This window comes from Nannospalax galili, unplaced genomic scaffold (assembly GCF_000622305.1).
Source record: "Nannospalax galili isolate Female #2095 unplaced genomic scaffold, S.galili_v1.0 scaffold278, whole genome shotgun sequence".
Taxonomy (NCBI): domain Eukaryota; kingdom Metazoa; phylum Chordata; class Mammalia; order Rodentia; family Spalacidae; genus Nannospalax; species Nannospalax galili.
Window position 1 is genome coordinate 8130102 of NW_008347536.1, and position 13835 is coordinate 8143936.

Below are 13835 nucleotides of genomic sequence, written 5' to 3' on the forward strand. Positions count from 1 at the left end.
ATTATATAATTGTGTATATATGTGTGTCTACCACCAGCTGAATAAATAATATCATTCTTCATAAAAGGAATCAAGATCTTAAATGTGACATTTTATATATTTTATTATCTTATTTATTAACTTGGCACTGGAAGAAATGCAGGCTGTGGCCTGAATGGTTGCTTCATATAGGAGGACAACCTTAGATTCCTTCAGTCTCTCAATTCCTCCTTAAGTGGGAATGCTCTTGCCCATCAGTGATTTTAAATATTTCATAAGGTAAAATACATGAAGAGCCAGTCCCTGTGTCCAAAACAGAGGAGGTCGCCTTTAGAAGCCAGTTCTTTTCCAATCTTATATGTATGCAAATTCATCATGAATATCTTTTTGGCTTTTAATAGAAGATGGAGCAATAGAGAATCATTTTCTACCCTGAGTCTGATAGGAGATACTCGATAAATATTTAACTAAGGACTTGAAGACTGGTGCTCCTGTGATGTCACGTACTCATCACAGCAGCCCCTGTAGTCTTGCTGCCAAAGGTGATTCTTAACCTTCCTGATTTTATATTCTTCTTGTTATTGTATCAGAGAAGACAGATTTCAGAATGGTAGAAAAAAAGCTATAATCTTTTGAGAAAGATATGTAAATGTTCATAGACATTGTATTTTGGGGTTTATCGTTGCTAGCAAATTTAAAGACAGGATTACTGCTTTTGTATTGATGGAAACCAATTTTATAGCTCCAGCTTTAAGATAAATAAATCTGTTCAGTTTTGTGGAAATGTAAAATGCTACAGACGAGAAAAAAGTTATCACTATGGTAACTGTAAAACGTGGCGATAATAATAACTTTTAAATTGAAGTGATGCTCTTGCTAGGTATGGTTGGCAGAAAAAACCTGAAATACTGATCAAAGGACATTAGGAGTGAGTGATGGTGGATTCTTATGAGTTGTTTTGAGAGAATTGCAGCCCAGTGAGATGTTTTCTTGTCCCCACAGGCTTATGTTTATAGTTGGTTTTTAAAAATCACTCTATTGAACAGAAAAGGGGGGAAAATGTCCACATGCTTTCGAGGAAATTGAAATTTCTTTGATGACTATGTACCCTGGGTATACGCCTACCTCTAATGTATATATATTAAACAAAAAGGTAATTACTCCTAGCTTTTGTCACCCATGATTCACACTGAAGGACATTTGGGTACAAACGCCTGAATGAATAGACTCAGCATGTATGGCAGAGTGCACAGGGTTCAGTGGAGGGGCGGAGGAGGCATGGATGGAGGAGGGGGTCTGGATGTGAGTGAGAGATATTGTACAAAATTTTAAAAGCTCAATATTAAAAATTGAAAAAAATGCAGGTAAATTACTACAATGCTAACAGTTATAGAAGTGGGATCAGGGTGCTACTAACACAAAAGGAGAAATATTAGGTTCCAGTTAAGGACGCAAAGACCAATGTGTAAATAGAGTTGCAAAAAAGTGAAGATATCTTCCCAGAGCAAATGAAGATGGACAGGAATTCAAAACAGGACCTAAAGCAAAACCTACTGGCCTTGTTTCTTATACACTGCTCACCTTTACCGAGGGGACCTGTGTTTTCTCTTTGTCCTACAATAGCTTTGTTCCCTCTTATTTGAAGAAAACAGTTATTTTTCAAACATTAGCTCAAATGTCTCCAATCTTGTGAAGATTTCCCTGTCCCTCTAAAGCACATAGAATCACCCAGGCTTTTGTTCAATAACAATTTATAACAGACTATCACTCGTGTAATAGTTTGTCAAGTCTCTACCCTCTTGCTTCCTTTCCTCTTTACACTAAATGTACCTTATGGATTATCACAATGGTTGGCAAATGAGAGTTCTTCCAGCCTTTGTTAGATGGATACATAAATGATTTTCTTCCTAGTATCTTCTTTTTTGAATATTTTATTTTTTATTTTGTGTGTATGAGTATATTGCCTACATGTATGTAAGTCTACCCATGTCATGAAATGTCCATGGAAGTGAGAAGAGAGTGTCAGATGTCCCTGGAACTGGAGTTACTGATGGTTGTTAGCCACTGTGTGGGGGCTGGGAACTGAACCTGTGTCCTCTACTGGAGCAGTCAATGTTCTTAACTGCTGAGCCATCTCTCCAGCCCTCAAATATCTTCTTAATGGTAGCTACCACAGTTAAGATAGTTTTCTTAAGAACATTTAAAGGACTGGTCATATTTACACTATTGCATATTAGTTACCAGCTTTAGATGGATCTTTTCTCAGTTCTTTTTCATTGAACAAGGCATATGATAATAGGTTGACACTATTAATTCTTTTCTTTGGAATATTTTTATTGATTCTTTGACGATTTCATATACTGTACTTTGATCATATCCAGACCTACTCCCTAAAAGCCTCAACCATTCTGTTCGCAGATGATCCCTACCTCCCTACTACACTCACTTCATGTCGTCTTTTGTTTTCTTAATGTTTATCAAGTCTAATTTGTATTGCCCAAATACACTTAGGTGTGGATGTATACCTTGGAACCTGGTTAACCTATCTGGCATTACACCCTTAAAGAAAACTGACTCTGCCTCTACCCACAACAACCCATTACCAATATTTCCTCACTTAAGGCGGAGGCTTCTTGCCTTCCTCCCCTTCCATGCTGGAATATTGTCTCCTTGGGCTTACTCAGATCTTGCGCCTCTGTTACAAACACTGTGGGTTCATATATGCAGCTTTACTGTTGAGTCTTGCAAGTGGTTACTTTGAATTTATCTCCTACCTCTGGCTCTTAATATTTCAGTCCTCTCTCCCTCAGTGATCCCTGATTCTTGGAGGTAGAGGGTTGATATAGATGCTGTATATTTTCAAAATCACTTGACAATCTGAAGGAAAGAAATTTAGAGCAACATTATTGAAAGAATATTAAAAGCAATATCTTTAATACTGTTTAAAAGGTTAACATAAATTTGTTACCATTTAAAGGTTCAGGTGACATTGTAGTTAGAGCTGTCTCATATTTATAAATAATTATAGCTACATGGGCCTCAAGAATATCATGTCACTCACACATTTTTAACTCTATTCAGGTATTAAATACACAAAAAAGTAATTAAGTCAGACCAATAAAGAAACATTTAAGGAAAAAAAAAAAAAACAACCACATGGAGGTCAAACTAGAAGATTGACCATCCGTTCTAGAGACTTCTCATCCCAGCATACAACATATGTGCAGCATATTTATTGACTGAGGTTTCATGCATATTACCACAGCTGAACCTGTAACAGAGCTCGAGCCCACAGCAGATATGATGGTGTTTCCTGTTTTTTTTAAAAATAGTGGGTTTCAAAGAAGTTAAGCACTTCTTCAAGACGAAACAGCTAAGAATTCCTGGGATGAGTCATTCATCGTCATTCTCACTATTATAGTTTCAGTTGACAGCTTGACACACCTGGAAAGGGGAAACCCCAACTGGGGAATAAGCTCTGTAGGATGGGCCTGTGGGCACATCTGTGAAGCATTTTCTTCACGACTGAGTGATGTGGAGGAGCACAGCCAACTGTGGGAGGTGTCATGCCTGGGTATGTGGTCCTGGGTGGTAAAAGAAGGCAGGCTGAGCACAGACCAAAGATCAAGCCAGCAAGTAGTGTTACTCAAAATCTGAGTTTCAGCTCCCGACTCCAGCTTCCTGCGGAGCTTAAGTTCCTGCTTTGGCTTCCCTCAAGAAAGAGCTGTGATTAAGACTATAGGTCAAACAAGCCTTTTCCTCCCCTAGCTGGTTTTCATCAGTGTTTTCTCACAGCAATTGAGACGCGAACTGGGGCACATTGTCATCCCCTACGACTTGTATGATCAAGTTTTACCTACTCTATGCCTTTGGTTTCTGCAGTATAAAACTGGCCGTATCACTCTCCTTGTAGAATTATGATACCTCTTAGGAGATGGAGGACATTTTGAACTGGATAAGCAAGGTCTTCCAAGATTGCTCCTGCTGCTTTGGGCTTGACATACATCCTGGGCTTTTTAGAGACCGCTGCTTCCTCCCACTACTTTCTCTTAATTCCTATGCATACAAATGCACATTTACTAGATTAGTCTATCAACTCACTTTTCTTCCCAATCTTATAACCACTCCCAATTTTCTTCAAATGGTAATTTATTATTTCAAGAATATCTTCTTTTCTCAGCTCCCCTCCAGCTACTCCCATATCTCCCCATCACTTTTTGCTGATAACTTCATGTACTCTTTTTTCTTCTTTGATTTGTTTTTTTATGGGATTTTTGACTACTCTAACATTACCCCTTCTGAAGAGGTAACCTTAAAACCTTTTAAGGATTAGATAAAAACTCCCAAATATTTTTGACATTTTTGGCCTTTGGAACGGAGTAGGTTGCTAAGAGGCCAAAGGAAATTGTGTTTTAGCCAAGAAACTGGTTACTTTTCTTTGGGGTCTTTTTACCCTAACTGCCTAGCCAATTCCTACCTCCTATTCTTATCACACCATCCTCTGAAGAGGCTATCCAAATTGCCAGTAGGGAATCAGGACACAGACTGCTCTGGCTTCTTTCATGCTGAACAGGGATGCAGGGTGAGGCAATTGGAGTACCCCTTCAGTGGGTCTATCTAAAAAACTCCCAAATTTCATAACTCTTATCTCGAGGAGGAAAAGAAAGTCTGAATCATGACTAGGAGATGTGAAGGAGAAATAAAGGCAAGAGTAATTAGCATTACAAGTTCTAGACAGTGAACTAGAAAAAAGTCAGGACAGGGATATTTTCAAATGTTCATATGAGAGTCCATTGGAGTTTCTTGACAAGGACTTCCAAAAGCATCCCTCTATTGGGTTCTTCCTCATTTTTTTTTGTCTTCCAAGGATGGATTAGTTGGTTGGGAAGACTGGCTGGATACTCAGGTGAGGGTCCAGTGACCCTGCTTGGTACTCCTTTATTGAATGAACACAACTGTCAACAAGCCCAACTGTGACTATGTTTATCGATCAGGCTCAGACAAAGTTGTGATGATGGTAGTTATTTTATGCAGAAAGGACTGCTGTATAGTATCATCTTATTCAAACAGTGTAGAGAACTCTTAAAAATCTAAAAATGAACCTACCATATTGACCTGGTTATACCACTCCTTGGCATATACCCAAAGGACTCGTTGTATTATAGAGACACTTGTACAACCATGTTGGTTACTGCTTTTTTCACAATAGCTAAGAGATGGAAGCAACCTAAGTATCCCTTAACTGACTAGTGATTAACAAAAATATGGTATATTTGCACAATGGAGTTCTATTCAGCAGTAAAGAAAGATGAAATAATGATATTTGCAGGTAAATGGATGGATCTACAAACTGTTATACTAAGTGAGGTAACTCAGACTCAGAAAAGTAACGTATGTTTTCCCTCATATGTGGCTCCTAGCACCAAATCCTTTTAAATTCCTGGTTCCTTTCTTTTACGAGTTCCATCTATGTGAACATAAGTCAAAGGTCCTCCTCAACCATTCTGGCTTCACTTGGAAGCATGAATGAGATATTTCCTCTGAGTTGATCCTCCTCTTTGTAGACTGGACACTGATTCAAGTCCATTTTGTGGGGCCTCCATGGCCTCCCTGAACAAGAGGACAGGTGGCTTACCACAGTCACAGGACATCTTGAGAGATATTCCGTAGTCTTCTTGAATTGAGTTGACCTTGGAGAGCAAGGGGCAAAAACTGTCCTTTAATCCCTCTGACCACATTATTATAGCCCTCAAACTATGGCTGTTAAACATCCAGTAAGGTTAGTTCCACCAGTCTGGTACTTTTAGTTATCATGTGCTATGTAGTTAGGGCTTGGGAAAAAAACAAAATATTCTAAGATAATCTTTGACTAGATATGTATTTTTTTCTTTAAACTTGTTGACTAAACTATGACCATAGTCGTTTTATGATTATGTGTATATTATTTTTGTCTATCCTTTATATATCATAACAAACCTAAACAGACCTTCATCACTTGCTTAGGCTTTCTCATTTTTTCTATTTTGGAAAATATCTCCATTCCCATATCCTTTAAACATCTTTTACTTTCTCCTTTTCTTTCTTTTTAAAGTAATAATGAGACATAATAGCCTTAACAAATAAATTTTCTACCTGTTGTGAGACTTCTTTTCCTGGGGATGCTAAGCAATGCTTACTCCCTTTCAAGGTTCTAGTGTTTAGCCAGTGTTTGATTAAAGTGTTACTGGGGAACCAGTGAATTTATTGAGCTTAGTTACCTGATAACTGAGGCATTGCTGAGGTGTATGTATGACCTGAGGGTATGCACACTGGAAAGCCTTTACCCAGCATGGGTCATGGCTTCTCTTCCTAGCCTTCCCCAGATTGTATACTTTAGCCCTCCCCAAATTCAGGAGGCCATGCGTGATTAGGGTCACATTACATACAATTGGCTGGGAAGAGTGGCTGGATAACGGGGTGAGGGTCGAATGACCCTGTTTGGCCCTCCTTTCATGAATGAGCACAACTGTCAACAAACCCAGTCGTGATGCTGTTTAGTGATCAGGCTCATCTGAAGTCGTGATGATGGTATATTTCATGCAGAAGGATGTATAGCATCTTGTTTTTTAAAGGACCAGGGATTTAAAAGGACTTGGTGCTAAGATCCACACATGAGGGAGAACATACGTCATTTGTTTTTCTGAGTCTGTTACTTCACTTATCATAACAGTTTCTAGTTCTATCCATTTACCTGCAAATTTCATTATTCTGATATTTCTATTACACAATACCCACCATGATGGAACATGTTTTGATAATACATTTTCTAAGTCTATTTACATCTCTGATTCTTTGGTTAATATCTTGCACCCCTCAGTAGAATATAGTCAGTTTTGACACATCTCAGAATTCACAGTATAATAGGTGCCTCATACATACTGACTGCACATTTACCTTCTTTTTGCTCAATGAAACAGAGCCCAGGTCCTCTGGAAGAGCATCCAGTGCTATTAACTACTGAGACATCTCTCCTGCCCCAGTTTTTTACATCTTTCATGTGTGTGCATGTATATGGTATGTACTTTATGCATGTGAGTGATATAGATGTATGATGCAGGAATTTATAGAATGAACATTCATTTTTTTGTCTTGGAAAAATAGCTCTCTTTGCTGTTGTCATTCCTGTTATGAAGTATTTGCAAGTCCATACTTCAGACATTTTTAGGGTAGCAATCACACACATGGGCATGCGTTTGTTTTTAATATCTTATTCTACTCTATGTATTGTATACAGTATATGTTACCATTCTTTAAGTACAGGTTTTCACAGAAAGACAGGCTTCTGTATACTTACATATACTTCATACGCACACAAAACAAACAAGCAAAACAGCCCTGACCATCAATTTGTAATTGACCTAGACCTTTGAGCTTTACTTCAGCTCAGTGTCTTCAATTTAATTCTGTGTCAGAACAACCAGACTGATGTTATCATCTCCAGTCCAGGGTTTTGAATATTCTGACCAAGTTCAAACCCCAGTTGTTTTGTACATCTCCTTCATAAGACCACAAACATTTTGAAAGTAAGAATGGTATCTGAACACAATATGTTCCCTAGACCCTATTCCATAGATTCCCCAAAAATTTGCTGAAATAATGGCCTTGTGGATACCACAGAAATGATCATTTAGCATTTTCTACTACCCCACCCATGTGTATTACTATTGTCTTAGCTGGCTAAGCATACCTCAGACCACTTTGAGAACGCTACTTCACCTACATAATAGTAAAATAAACATCTCAAATAGACGATTTCAAGATTTCAGCAGTGACTGAGATTCTTTCTTCCCTCCAGCAGTGATGTTTACAACTGGAATTTGGAATCTTGAAGTCAGGTCACTAAGATTGAAGCCTTAGCAATATTGTAAGTCATCTCTGGACAGTTATCAAAGGTCTTTAATTTTTCATGAAAGAAGTATTTTTCATAATTATGATTTCAGAAGGTTGTTAAAATCAGGTGTTACAATCAGTTGAAATGTTATAAATAAAGCCACACAATGAGATGTAAAACATTTTCATGCTAATTATTTTATTTCAGTTATTTTATTTCTAAAGACTAAGTAAATGTGATATCTCACAGCATGATTAATACATTTTTACTGTGAAAGGAAAAAGTGACTAAGTTGAAATTTTTATGTAAAATTAACAATGAAAATTAACATGGTTTGAAACTAAAATGTTCATCAAAGATTCAAGTTTTAATATTTTCTTCCAGTTGGTGGTGTGATTTGAAGAGACTGTGGTATCTTTGGGAGGTGGGTCCTAACTAAAGGAAATCAGGTACTATGAGCAAGTTTTCTCTTTCCCCATTTCTTGCCACAGCGGTCACTGTTCCTATTTATAGGGATGTGAGCAGCCCTTTTCTGCCACACAGTCATTCCACCAAGAGCTGATTCATTATTCCTTTCCTTCCATGGCTTTCTAAACTCTGGACAATGATGAGACAAAATGAAGTATCCCTCCTTACATTGATCCTGTCAGTACTGTAGTGATGACAATGCACATGTAACTAGTAGACCTCTGAATTTAACATTTTAAAACTGTAACACTAGACTTAGCAATGGCAGCCACTTTTAAATATCTTTGCTATGTTGGATAGTATAGACAATAAGCAAAACAATTCTGTACATGATATGACCTAATTTTTGCCTCCACTTAGGATCTATAGACAAAATAACTGTAATTACTTAATTAGCCTCCTTCTCATCTGTTAAAATTAAAGATGAATTCCATAGACTATATAATACCTCTGGCAATAGTATATACTATGCATTTCCCATGTTAAAGTTAGAAAGAAAATAATGCCTTACTTTGTACACAAAGTGTGAATTTAGATAGAGTTCCAATTTATAGACGTGTGTGCTATGAAAGGAATAGGGCACTGAAGACATCACTCATTTGTTTTTTAAGATCAATAAAAGCAGCTAAGTACTTGTGATAGTAATTACCTAAAATCCAGAGACTAGATATGTTTTTCAAGTTTTGTCAAAAGCTCCATTTTTCAACTTTGTAAAAATTTATATAACATCTTCATGAAGATATTTTTACTTAAATACAATAAGATATTTACTTACAATATGATATTTTTACTTTTCATATAATACGTTTTGGTCATTTTAGGCAGATCTCTTCCCATATCTAAATCTCCTTTTTTCTGACCCCCCACCAAATTTCTGTACTCCTCAGTGTGTGTGTGTGTGTGTGTGTGTGTGTGTGTGTGTGTGTGTGTGTGTACATGTGTGCCCACAGAATTAGGGTTGTGTCCCCAGATGCCTTCAGTATGAGTTCTTCCACCAGACTTGCAAAGTAGAAGCCCAGTTTCAGGAATGAATTCCCACTATTGAAGCTGTTGACCAGGGACTAATAACCCACCTAAAAGTGATAATGGCTCCTGCTCTTGCTTAGGGAATTGGGGTGCAGACTGCTCTGGCTTCTTATGCTGAACAGTGACGCAGGGTGAGGCAATTGGGGTACCCCTTCAGTGGGTCAATCTAAAAGACTCCCAAATTGCATAACTCTTAGAGAGAAAAGAAAGTCCTTAACTGGTAAATAGGTGATGTGAAGAAGTAAAGGCAAGAGTAATTAGCATTACAGGTTCTAGACAGGGAGCCAGAAAAAAAGTCAAACAGGGAAAACTTCAAATGTTCATAACAGAGTTCATTGGGATTTCTTGATGAGAGCTTCCACAAGCAACCCTCTATTGGGTTCCTCCTCATTTTTCTTTTGTCTGCCAAGACTGGACTTTAGAATGATGGATTCAGGATTTACTTTCTGGTAATTTGATAACTGTTGGAGGGGCTCAATGCAAAGAGTTCTCAAAGGAAGAAATAAAGATGCCAAAGAAACATCTTAAGACGTGTTCAACATCATTGTTAATTAGGGGAATGCAAATTAAAACCACCTTAAGGTTTCACCTTACCCCAATCAGACTGGTTAGGATCAAGAGAACAAATGATAGCAAATGCTGGTGAGGATGTGGAAAAAAGGGAACGCTCATTCACTGCTGGTGGGATTATAAACTAGTGCAACCCCTATGGAAAATGTGTGGAGAACTCTTTAAAAACTAAAAATGAACCTACCATATGACCCTGTTATACCACTCCTTGGCATATACCCAAAGGACTCATCTTATTACAGAGATATTTGTACAACCATATTTGTTGCTGCTCTTTTCACAATAGCTAAGAGATGGATGCAACACAAATGCCCCTCAACTGACAAGTGATAAACAAAAATGTGGTGTATTTACACAAATGGTTCGCTATTCAGCAGTAAAGAAAGATGAAATAATGAAATTTGCAGTTAAATGGATGGATCTAGAAACTGTTATACTATGTGAGGTAACATAGACTCAGAAAAACAAAAGACATATGTTCGCCCTCATTTGTGGATCCTAGCACCAAATCCTTTTATATTCCATGATCTTTTAATAAGTTGATGCTGTACAATAATCTCTTCTGTGTGAAATAACTACCTTCATCATGACTATGCCTGCTTGCTAAACATCATCACAGTTGGGCTTGTTGATGGCTGTGCTCCTTCATTAAAGGATGGGCAAGCGAGGTCAGTGGTCCCTCACTGGAGTACCCAGCCACTCTTCCCAGCCAACTGTATATAATTTGGCCCTAAAAACAAATGGTCTCCTGGATTTAGAGGGACTAAAGTATAAAATCTGGGGAAGGCTAGGAGGAGAAGGCTTGATCCATGCTGGGTAAAGGCTTTCAGTGTGCATACCCCAAGGTCACTCATACACCTCAGCAACCCCTCAGTGATCTCTCTAAGCGAGCTCAGTAAATTCATTGGTTCCCCAGGAAAACTTTAACCAAACATTGCTTTGACACTAGAACCTTAAAAGGGGATAAGCACTGCTTAGCATCCTCAGGAAAAGAAGTCTCACAACAGATGGAAAACTTATTTTTTAATGTTATTTATATAAACGATGAGTCAAAAGCAATATACACATAATCTTAAAATTTCTAAGGTCATAGTTTAGTCAACTAGTTTAAGGAACAAAACATATCTAGTAAACGTTTATCAGAGAATGTTTGGGTTTTACCCAAGCTTTATCTACAAAGCACATGGTAATTAAAAAAAGAAGACTGATGAAACTAACCCTCTTGGATATTTAACAGCCATACTTTGAGACCTATACTTATCTATTCAGAGGGACTTAAAAGACAACTTTTGCTCCTTGCCCTCCAAAGTTGACTAAGTTCCAGGGGACTATGGAGCATCTCTCAAAATATCCTGTAACTGTGGTGAGTCACCTGTCTTCCTGTTCAGGGAGGCCATGGAGACCCCATCAAATGCACTTGAACCTGTGTCCCGTCTACAAAGCAAAGTGTCAACTCTCAAGAAACATTTCCTCCATGCTTCCAAGTGAAGCCAGCCATGGTCAAGTGGGACCTTTGACTTATCTTCACATAGATGGAACTGGTGAAAGAAAGGAGCCAGGGGCTCCTCCCAAGCCCATGTGACCCCTAAGGAACAGATCCTCCAACGACCTGAAAAGTAAAAATAAATTGGTTTATTTGGGCCAACTGTATGGTCTTAAACACCCAAAAGGAAAGTATAACCAAAGATTAAAGTGATCAGTATATTTCTTTAAGAGTTCAAGGGATTACACTTCCCAGACATTAGGCTTAAGTCCATATAAAACGTTATTTATGCAATTATTTCTCACTGATGATTTTGTTTCTAAGCAGAAATTGCTGCTCAGAACTAAGACTTCAAATCTTGGTCTGCAATACTGCAGTACCCAACTATAGCTAAGGGAGATAACCCACTATTACTCTAAAAATGATGGATAAATTTGTTTTCTCCCCCTGTCTAGAAGCCTTTGAGAGGGAACTGACACTGATACATATTTTTTTAGAAAATAAACCAATATTATTAAAAAAATAAAATGGTTTTCAAAATATCTCCCAACTTTTAACAAAATATTTTTCTGTTTACCATATTGATGAAAGTTACTCTTGGCTATGATACCAACATCTATTATCCTTTCTCTCTGGGAAGAATTAAAAATAAAATAAACAATCATAAAATGTGAATTACTTTAGTAGTTATATGAGAACAGTTTTCTCACTGAAAATTTTGCCAATCTCTGTGAAATCAAAGCATAATTGATATCAACTTTGTTATTAATGTTTACAGAGTCTGATATATTAGAATCATAGACTTAGCCATGGCAGAAACTCTGAGATATTTTGGTTTATTGGAGAGCATACGTATCAAACAAGTCAGATGTGCACATCATATGAGCCAGCCTAAGTGTTGTATAGGATCCAGATGCAAAATTACTAGTGTTGACAGACTGTAATTACATAATTCTATTTTTAGTGCATCCATTTATTAAAATAATGTTTGGTTATTTATTTAATCATAATATATCCTGAACTACAATTATATATGTATTTTAAATATATTTTTATATATTATTTTTATATTACTTGTATGAGTGTATTGCCAGCATGTATGTGACTGCACCCATGGTGTGCAATGCCGCGGAGGTCAGAAGCGAGCATCGGATTCCCCTGGAACTGGTGTTAAGGACAGAAATGCTAGTAGATATTTTAGAATTCATCAGAAATTGGGGGCTGGAGGCGATATACTACATTGGATTTCATTGGATCTTTATAAAACACTTTGTTAATTGCACTAATGCCCTCTGTTTTATACTCATGAAAATGCAGAGATGTACAGAGTTCATACAAATCCCCAAAATACATATGCATGAAGAACCAAACGTGTTTGGCTTCACTTTGGTTAGACCTGACCTTTCAGATTTATGATAATGCACTTGTGTAAGTCAAAGAAGGGCTGGGGATATGTCCCAATGAAGTCCTTGCTGCACAAGTGCAGAGCCTAGAGTTTAGATCCTAAGCCCCCATATAAAGGCTGGGCAGGTCAGCCTATAATCCCAAAATTCATGAGGCAGAGGTGAAGAATTCCAAGGGCAAAATAGTTAGCTAGACTAGTCAAATTGGAAAGCTCCAGTTTAAGCAAGAAACCTTTCTTAGTAAGTAAAATGGAGAAAAATCCAGGGAAACTCTTAGTGTCAGTGGCTTGCTTCCACATGCACAGGCATAAAAGAGTATGAGTAATTGCAGAAATGTGAACCCACACATCAATATATAACACATATGCATGCATGCTATATACACATGCAAAAAGAAAGGAAGGAAGGAAGGAAAAAGAAAGAAAGAAAGAAAGAAAGAAAGAAAGAAAGAAAGAAAGAAAGAAAGAAAGAAAGAAAGAAAGAGAGAGAGAGAAATGAGTAATTGCAGAAATGTGAACCCACACATCAATATATAACACATATGCATGCATGCTATATACACATGCAAAAAGAAAGGAAGGAAGGAAGGAAAAAGAAAGAAAGAAAGAAAGAAAGAAAGAAGAAAGAAAGGAAGGAAAAGAAAATCCAGAGAAACATAAAAGGAATGCCTTATGTAGAAGCTTTAGTTGGAGAGAAAACATGGAAAGATTAGGAAAGGGAGAAAACTTGGTTTGCTTTGTTTCCACTTCGCTTCACTTTATTTGATTTACCTCTGTGGAACAAATAAATATTCTATAGATAGAGGTCAAATAATATGAAGTAGTCTGCTTAAAAAGGGGTATAAAGAATAAAGGAGATTAGAATTAGAGTACTTGCTTCATTTACATTACTAGAGAATGTGAGAGAGAAAATAAAGACAGAGAACATTTAATAAAACCAAATGAACAAATTAGTGAGGAGTTAGAAGTTGTGAATACATTGAAATGAATATAAAAATAGCTATGAATTTTGCTAAAATAGATTACTTAAGTACATT